This window comes from Ipomoea nil, unplaced genomic scaffold, assembly GCF_001879475.1.
Source record: "Ipomoea nil cultivar Tokyo-kokei standard unplaced genomic scaffold, Asagao_1.1 scaffold2144, whole genome shotgun sequence".
In the NCBI taxonomy this organism is placed as follows: Eukaryota; Viridiplantae; Streptophyta; class Magnoliopsida; order Solanales; family Convolvulaceae; genus Ipomoea; species Ipomoea nil.
The window spans coordinates 2,701,418-2,711,059 of NW_017618572.1; the positions used below are offsets into that span (position 1 = coordinate 2,701,418).

A 9,642-nucleotide genomic window follows, 5' to 3' on the forward strand; every position below is an offset into this window, starting at 1 on the left:
ATGGGCCGGCGAGGTTTCTTAGGTTTTAGGTTTAATGTTCTCATTTCTTTAGTCAAACATAGTCTTGGATGAGAAGAAATGTCAAAATACCCCTAGATTACACGACCTCTTGATGGAAATACTAACGGTGAGACTAAAAGTGGAACACATTCAATAATAGTGGTTATAAAGTGGAAAAAAAAATTAAGGTGGACTAAAATTGGAAACGCCCCTATAACAGTAGGACCAAAAATGGAATTCACTCTTTCAAGAATCACCCAAAAAACAGAAATGCTGCCCTGACTTTGAAGATCAATATCTCAATGAACAGAAGGAATTAGCAAGTGTATAATATATCAAACGAACGCCCCAGAAGAGATCTACAACATATAAAAATTTCATATAAATTGGACCAGTGGATCTTGAGATATAGGTCATTCTTTGAAACTGGTCACATGACGCGAAAATTTGGACAGGGTATGAATGCCACGTGATTGCGCATAAATGCACTTTGGATATAAGTAATGGTGAGATGGGGTTGTTTTCTTGACTGAATTTTTGTTAATATGGTTCTTAGGAGGTGTGGGGTATCGGGTTGATATTGGATGGGAAAAAGGGAAAACTCTTTCGGGATTGTTTCTTAAGAAATTAAAGAACATGTATCAAGATTCAAGAAAGCAAATTTCTTTTTTTGATGTATAAGACATGAAAAAAAAAATCATTAAGATAAGAATGATATGTTTTTTTTTTTTTTTAATAAGCAAAGGAAACAAATTTGCAATGGTTATGATATATGACCTAAGGAACCAAAATTGTAATGATAATGAGATAAACCTAGGCTCTAAATACCAAATTGATATGAACCTAGTCCAAGATTCAAATAAGATGGAGTATTGTCCCAAGATTGCTCTCAATGTAAAGATAGAGATGGATCAAAATACCTTAAGCCTCACGAGAAACACTTAGTCCTGAATCCTCAAAGACTTTGAAGAATCCCATGTAGCTTCAAGTACCTCGATGATGAAATATTCAATCAACTAGAGTCGGATCTAGTTTCCTTCGATTCAAGAACGGGTCCACACACCTAAATCAAAGGTTGAAGAAAGGAAGGTTGATTCGAGTCCACGAATTAATTTGCTTGACGAGTCCACGAACTATCCACTAATTGAGTCCACAATTAGCCATAAGGTTTCTTACACAAGTGTAAAGAAAAACTTAAGAATTTTATTGAATGAAAGCCTGCTCGAAACTGATATGGCTATGCCCTATTTATAGGTATAGGGGCAGCATTATAATCCTAAATACAATGGGAAAAAGAGTCCTAAACCTAATCTAGAAAGCAAGTAAATATAGTCCTATTTAGAAAGGGATTTAAGGAATCTTTTCTAAATACAAACTAGTGTTTTCTCTTTTATGCCAAACATTTTAAATTAATGATGACAAAAAATAATAGGGTTGATTTGGGCCTAATTTAATCACCAAAATCAGCACTTAAAAGATTATAAAAGCCTTAAGTTCGTCTTCATCATTTGCAATTGGGCTTGAATTAGATTTCCACCATTTTTGAACATAACCAATGAAGAGTTGTGTTAATTGTTTGGACTTAGACCTTGTGATTGACCCAACTGATACTCTTAATGGATCTTCAGCAGTTTGGGTTGCATTATAATAGATATATGATGAGATTAATTTGATTATATAAAATATTTTAACAATACTTATAATGACTTGAATACATGGTTGAAAAAATCGCTAGTCGCTCCTCGGACGCTCGGGGGTGCCTATGCAGCGATTAATCGGCACCTAGGCGCCTGTGTATTTTTTATTTAATTTTTAATTTTTTAAAATTTATTTAAATTTTTAAAATTTTTTAAAACTTGATAATTATAAACTATTTAATACTCTAATAATTAATACTAAAATATTAAATATTAACCTAAAAAAAATATCTAGGGTTTGAACAATTTTGGGTTATTTCTCTCAAAACACGTTTTTAATTAAATAACTCATTTAAAAAAGAAAGGAATAATAGCTAATCGCCCGACTAGGCGACCTAAGCTAGTTGGTGCCTAAGCGGCCAAGTCGGTACTTAGAATGATGCCTAGTCGGCGCCTATGAGGCCTAGGCAAAATTTTTGCAACACTGCTTGAATATTCTATAAAAAATTTAAAAATAAATAAATAAATAAAAACTTCCTAAGATGTTTTTTCCTTGCTAAAATAACATAAAATACACACTTGACATATACTTATTTGTTTACTTTTCTTTCCAGTTCTCTAATGGCATGTTTGGTTCATGGAATAAATCAGGAATGGAATAACATTCCTTGGAATAGACCTATTCCATCGTTTGATTGGATCATTTTGTCATGGCAATAACATTCCTAGTAGAAATGAGTTATTACCTTCGCAAGGGGAATAGCCATTCTTAGGGGGCCTTGGTATTAGTTATTCACATGCCCTTGGGAATAGCTTTTAAATTTCAAATACCAAAAATACCCTTTGCACATTATGTAATATTTATATTTATTTAATAAATATAATGTATTATATAAATGTATATATTTAATTAAATATAATTTTTATCTATCAATAAATAAATAAATAAATAAATAAATAAATAAATAAATAAATATATATATATATATATATATATATATATATATATATATATATATATATATATATATATATATATATATATATATATATATATATATATATATATATATATATAATGTCAAGGGTGTTTTGAGAAAATACTTTTCTTTTCTCAAAATGCCAATTGCAAACGCTGCAAAATGTGTGGCACTTACCGCACTTACCGCACGGAAAAACCTGACCTCACAGGAACCTGACCCTATATATATATATATATATATATATATATATATATATATATATATATATATATATATATATATATATATATATATATATATATATATATATATATATATATATATATTTTCTCAATTGGCATTATGTGTGGTGTATTTTTTTTTTTTTTTTTGTGTGGTGTATTTTTTGGCATTTCATTCTGGTGTATTTTCGACATGTTGCATTATGCCTTATGGGCAACAATCTGATGCACTGTTGTCAAATACATCACTTGATGATCATGTTTAATTAGGAAGCTATAGAAGATACTGTTCAATCACTTCATGAACCTAGGGATGTCAATTATACTTGTTGAAAAAAATAGCATAAATTGGCATAAAATGACATTTTAAGTAGCTATTTTGTGGTACAATTATCAGTGAGGTCCACTTCTAATTTGAGTCGGGTCAAAGTGGATCCGGGTCAAAGAGATTATTTTAAAAATGGTGGCGCAGGCCATGCCGTTGTATGCCATGAGTGTGTTCTTACTCCCGAAAACTTTTTGTTTAGAGTTGGAAAGGAGAATGAATCGCTTCTGGTGGGAAAGTGGGCGAGGGCAGGGTATCCATTGGTTGGCATGGGACAGACTAAGTGTGCCGAAGAAAGTTGGGGGCCTCGGGTTCAGACGTTTGCATGCTTTTAATCTGGCGCTCCTGGCTAAACAGGGATGGCGGTTTCTCACTAACCCGAATTCTCTGGTAGCCCGTATTTTTCAGGCTCGTTATTTCCCTCGTAGCTCATTCCTGGAAGCTTCGATTGGAAGTAATCCCAGCTATTGTTGGAGAAGCATCTTGGAGGCTAAGGAGTTATTGATGTCCGGGGCTAGACGTAGAGTGGGTAATGGCAGAAACACGAATGTGTGGGAGCATAGCTGGATTGCAGGACCAGTGAACCGCAAAATTCAATCACCTCAACCGCAGGAGTTACGAGATCTTATGGTACACAATCTTCTTATACCTAACTCTAGTGAATGGAACATGAACCTAATACGGGAATTATTTAACGATCAGGAGGCTGATGCTATTGTCCGTACGCCAGTTAATCTTCATATTAAAGACAGGTGGTTTTGGCATGGGGACTTAAGAGGCAATTATACGGTGAAATTGGGGTATCACACTTTGATGGGAGAACTACAGGTGGTAAACACGCCCTTTACCCAATGGAACAGAATTTGGCGGTTAAATGTGCCACCTAATTGCCGTACACTTGTGTGGAGGGCGGCTAGGGAGGTTCTTCCGACAATTGACAATTTACGCCAAAGGAGAGTGGATGTGGATGCGGAATGTGGGATTTGTAGGCAAGGTGAGGAAAATACATATCATTTATTTGTTGACTGTCTATATGCAAAAAAGGTGTGGCATGAACTCCAGGTGGTGATTCCAGTACGTGCTATGAGTTGGGGTGAGTGGCTGCAACATTCCTTGAACTTACGAGGGACTGACATGCCAGAGGTAGTGGCGATGGGGTTGTATATGATGTGGACAGTGCGGAATGCTGCCACTTTTGAAGCCACTGTACAAACACCGACCACATTAGCTATGTTGGTGCAGTGCTATAGGAAGGACTGGAGGGTGGCGATGGAGCGAAGGGGAGGGACAGGTAGCTGTACGCCGACAGTAGAGGGAGATGAGGCGGATTATATCTGCTGTTTTGATGCGGCGTTCCGAGCGGACCGTCAAACCGCGGCGTATGGTTGTTGGCTTCGGTCATCGACTAGAATTTGGATGGCGGCGAAAAGCGGGCAACTGGACGGAGTAGCTGATGCTCACATGGAAGCTTGCAAGGAGGCACTTTCTTGGGTCAAGAACAAGGATCTTATGAACGTGCTCTTCCAATCTGATTGCCAAGTTCTTTGCACGAATATTTCACAACGCATTTCTTTCAATTCGTATTATGATTTTATTTATGATTCATGTTATGCTTTACTTAATGCTTTAGGCTCTTCTCGTATTTGCTTTAATTTATTTGTCAGTCTGCGAACCGAATTGCTCATATTCTTGCAGCTGATGCAGTTAACTCAACTGTTGCTCGGGTTTGGGATGTATATCCACCTGAGATCATTGCTCATTTGATTGTTTGAATGAAGTTTCTTTGCGGTTGGTTTTCAAAAAAAAGATGATGGATTGCAAACACAATCCAATGCACCACGACATGTTGCATTTATGCCTTATGGGCAACAATCTGATGCACTGTTGTCAAATACATCACTTGATGATCATGTTTAATTAGGAAGCTATAGAAGATACTGTTCAATCACTTCATGAACCTAGGGATGTCAATTATACTTGTTGAAAAAAAAGCATAAATTGGCATAAAATGACATTTTAAGTAGCTATTTTGTGGTACAATTATCAGTGAGGTCCACTTCTAATTTGAGTAGGGTCAAAGTGGATCCGGGTTCTTTGTAGTGAGACGAAGAGATTGATATATTGTACGCTCAAAACGGATAATGCGTGAATGAGATATTGATTCTCAAAGTAGACCCATTTGAGTTGGAAAAATGAAGGGAAAAAGTGAAGCTTTTGTCCCACATTGGTTTTGGAAGTGGATTTGCCCCACTATTTATACAAGAGCTCTTTTAAGGCATATTGAATTGTATAGCATAGAGGTTCTCCCTCACACATGGGGGTGAGGGGTGCAAATCAAATCCCAAAATAAGATTGAAAAGGTTTGATTCAAGTCTAAGCTTGTTTGTGGTGGTCAAACGTTGAATCGTAGCATGTTTTATCCTGGAAAACATAAGTCTAAGATGGTATGATATATTTTAACCAAAAATTTGTATGCTAATAATACTCTGTTTGAACAATTGCTAGGCTAAATCACTACGACGAGAACCATCCCAACTATAAATTTTCAATGCAACTCATAGTCGTAAAAAAATGGTGGCCAATTTGTGGATGAAATGTCAAAATCCGTCAATGTAAGTATTAGAAGTATTATTCTTATTAATTACTTAAGAGTTTTATAGTTATACTAGTCTTAGAAGTATTATTAGATATATTTTTTTTTGAGTGACGGGGCGGCTTATCTGTATTAAACTAGTAATATCTATGATGAATTGAATTTAATTACTAATTTATGTTCGGTGATAATTATTTTGTATGCATAAGATTTGTGGCATAAAAATTATAAAATATACTAGTGACAATAATGTGATTTATGAGGAACATTGCGGTGAACACTACGACGTAATATACAATTATTATATTCTATTTTAATATTAATAACGTAACTACACACCTAACATATAACTGCGATGAAAAAAATATATTTAAAAAATTTGCAATATTATATATATTCGAATGGGCTATATATATAAAATATGAGTCCCATTCGAATATATATATATATATATATATATATATATATATATATATATATGAGTCAAATAAAAATTATGTTGGTGTAAAAATGTGCATTGATAACTTGTACATACATTTTGATTTATTCATTGTACAATGATAAGACATTTCTAAAGTTACCATCGTTAACAACGGCCATTTTGTTTTGAAGTACAAAGAGGTCAGTGCCCCCACACTAGAATTCGAACCTGAGAGCTCTCATTTAAGAGGCCACAGCTATGCCGCTTTGACCACAAGGCCTTCGACAATATTTATTTAATTTGATTTATTTCTTTCAAGTTTTAACAATTAAAAAAAATTAAACCAGTTATTTTTGACTCTTCATCGAAAAAGAATATATAAATGTCAAACTATAATTATTTTAAGAATATAATTACTAATTCTCTCGAAACCTATCTTTCTGTGTCACGAAATCTTGCTTCTCTTTTGGGTGTTTCTTCATCTGGTGGCCGCCGGCCTTTGGCCGAAGCTTTGAGCCTTTGATGGAGCTTTGTTTCTTGGCCGGCAGTCTCCTGTTTTCTTTTTTTTTTTTTTTGCTTTTTTAGTTTCATAATAAAGTCCCGTGCCGATTCAGCCACCAACCTTTTAAGAAGTTGCGATAGTTCTAAAGATCTAAAGCTTAAGGGTTCCGCCAGATATGGATAAAGAAGTGGTTTGATTCCCGTGGATCCATAAAATAAAGTTCAAGAGGTGTACTGTTGTTTCTCTTTTCTTTTGTGTTCTGGCTTTTTCTATGTTTTTCTCTCATTTTTGTGACGAGTTTGTTTTCCTATCGTTTCTTTTGGTGAGTTTGTTTTCCTCTTGTTTCTTTTGGAGAGTTCTTTTCTTCATAAGTGTGAACATATAAGTTGGTCATGACGTATGTGAACTTCATCCTGGATGACAAAGATGACAATGTAAAAGAGCATCTCCATCTCAGCTTGATGGATATATTGTCAATGAACCACATATGGAAAATATATACTTAGGTGGTGTGCAAGACTTTCCAACCAAAGTTAGTCTTGACTACGTTTGATCAATTCTTTAATGATATTAAAGAAGCGTTAAATTCATATAACGAATTCAGCTTCAAACTTGTGAAACAGTCTGCGATTCAAGTTCTTTGTAGCATTGCTAAGGAAGTTGTTTCTATGTCTGACTATAAGGAATAGTATATTCCAAAGACCGTGAGACCTCCTAATTTGTGTTAATATTTTTTTCAAGAGTATCAACAACTAACCTACAGGTTGATTTATTAGAATCTCTTCTCAATTAAAAACCTCAAGGCTGAACAATTTGATTTGAACAAAGATGATTGATGTCATACTACCTTTAGGGTTGCAATCCACCCCTTTCAATCATGTGGGATCTACACATACAAAGGATATCTCTGTCACAAAATTTATACATCAATCAATCATGAATTTAATAAGACAGTAATTATTAATTCAAGAACGATAAAGAACACGATTGAATCAAAGAACGAAAAAATTGTATTATGGTAAGAAAACAATTAAGAACAAGGTCTCATACTACGGTTGATCATAAATTCAAGAACTACATGTTTAGCCTCTAAACATTGAGGCAAAAATGAAATAAACGATAAACGAATTGCAGAACATAGAAAAACACATTTAATCTACGAAGAAATCTTGACTCCAAGCCTTCCCAAAATATAAAGTTGTCTTCCAGAGAGTGGTTGAAACTATCAAAAATGTCTTGGATCATTTTCTTGAAATATTTGGTCGATCGGAAAACCCCCAAAAGGATTAAAAACGCGACTTAATTAAATAGAGTTCTCAACTATTAACATGCCCTCGACACGGCTATGTCGATGGACGTGTCAAAATCTACCGTGCTAAGCGACACAACCTTGTCACGGTGATGTGATTGATGTCCTTGACGTGGCGAAAATTAAACCTTTGAAAATAAAAAGTCGACAAATAAAAATTCTTACCTTAATTTTTCCCGAATCTCTAAAAATTAAAAATGCTAATTATGGGGTTCGAACCCACGCGCACTTATGTGCAGAAGATCTTAAGTCTTCCCTCTTAACCTCTCTGGCAAGCTAGCCAGTCCATTTGATTTTTTTGTTTTATGTTTACTTTTTTTCCTTTGTCGCTGAAATTTCACTTTTCATATTTATTGTTTTAAAGTTATTTATTTTCCTTTTATTCCAATTGCAGCCGTAAATTATATCATAGATCATACCAAAATCTACTTTGCATCGTAGACCTTGGTCTAAAATCACGTCATTAATGGTATCAACTAATACATTATGTTTAATAACATTTATTTTATACTATTTTTCATAATATTTGATCTATATGATACATCTAAATTTTAATGCACATAAACACTATATAATATTTATTTATATCCACTCTATAGTATGTATATAATATTTCTTCTATGTGCTTGTTAAAAAAAAAAAACTTAATATCTAGTGACCTTATTTGTTGTAGTACAAATTTTAGGTTCCTATTTCAAAACGATATTACTTTTATTAAAATGTACATTTTATTAGTAGTTGATCTACTATGTATGAAACAAAATTTCTCTCTAATTTAAAAATTTAAATATAAAAATTTCATTATCTAATCAATCCTTTAAGAAAAGGGTTAATATTTTAAAATATCAATGAGAATTTACAAGACGAATAATTTACATATAATAACAATTGAGGTCTTAATCATATACACAAGGAAAACTTATAAATTTGTATGCTATAATTTCATTGCATAACTCTTTCATTACTCTACGACAATATAAGTAAGTCTATTATAATCATGTCACTTTAAATAAAATAAATTAAGTTTTACTGACTTATCGAAATCGCATTAAGAAGACTTAATTTATTTTAATATGAAAGTTGTTAGGACATAATTTTTATTCTGGATTATAATTAATTATATATCTACAACAATACTCTTTTTTACTACTACTTTTATTACAACTAGTATTTTTCACCTTGCGATGCACGAAATGAATTTGTTATAATATTTTAAGAATATTTGGATCGATATACAATTATATAAATTATAACATTGAATATTATATGTTAGGAATAAAGTGTAATGGTTTTGATATGCCAAATCTGTATTTGTAGATCCCCCAATTTTATTTCATAGGTCTAGTAGAGTCTTAGACCATGATCGGGAAATTATTTATTTATCAAAAGAGAAAAACAGAGGAAAATGGATGAAAATAGAAGAAGAAGATATAAAGCCGAAAATCAAGAATTTGTCTGGAGAAAATGACAAATTGAAGAAGAAGTTGAATGATATGAATTCACGTCGCTACTACTCAAAGAAGATATCCCAGAAGATTTTTCGTGAAGAAAATTAATATTGGAAGAATGCATGAAATTGACTTAGAGATCAAGCATCTATGGAAAGAAAGAAGTACATCAAATGTGATTGGAGATTTAATCAAAAGTTGTA

At 33.2% G+C, this 9,642-nt stretch overlaps 1 long non-coding RNA gene across 1 annotated transcript; it reads left to right on the top strand.

The window, feature by feature from the left end:
* Positions 1-7,238: 7,238 nt before the first annotated feature.
* Positions 7,239-9,283, top strand: LOC109148738. The gene is made up of 3 exons (XR_002048862.1): positions 7,239-7,386; positions 7,881-7,882; positions 9,273-9,283. It is a non-coding gene; the product is annotated as an uncharacterized LOC109148738 (long non-coding RNA).
* Positions 9,284-9,642: the final 359 nt, after the last annotated feature.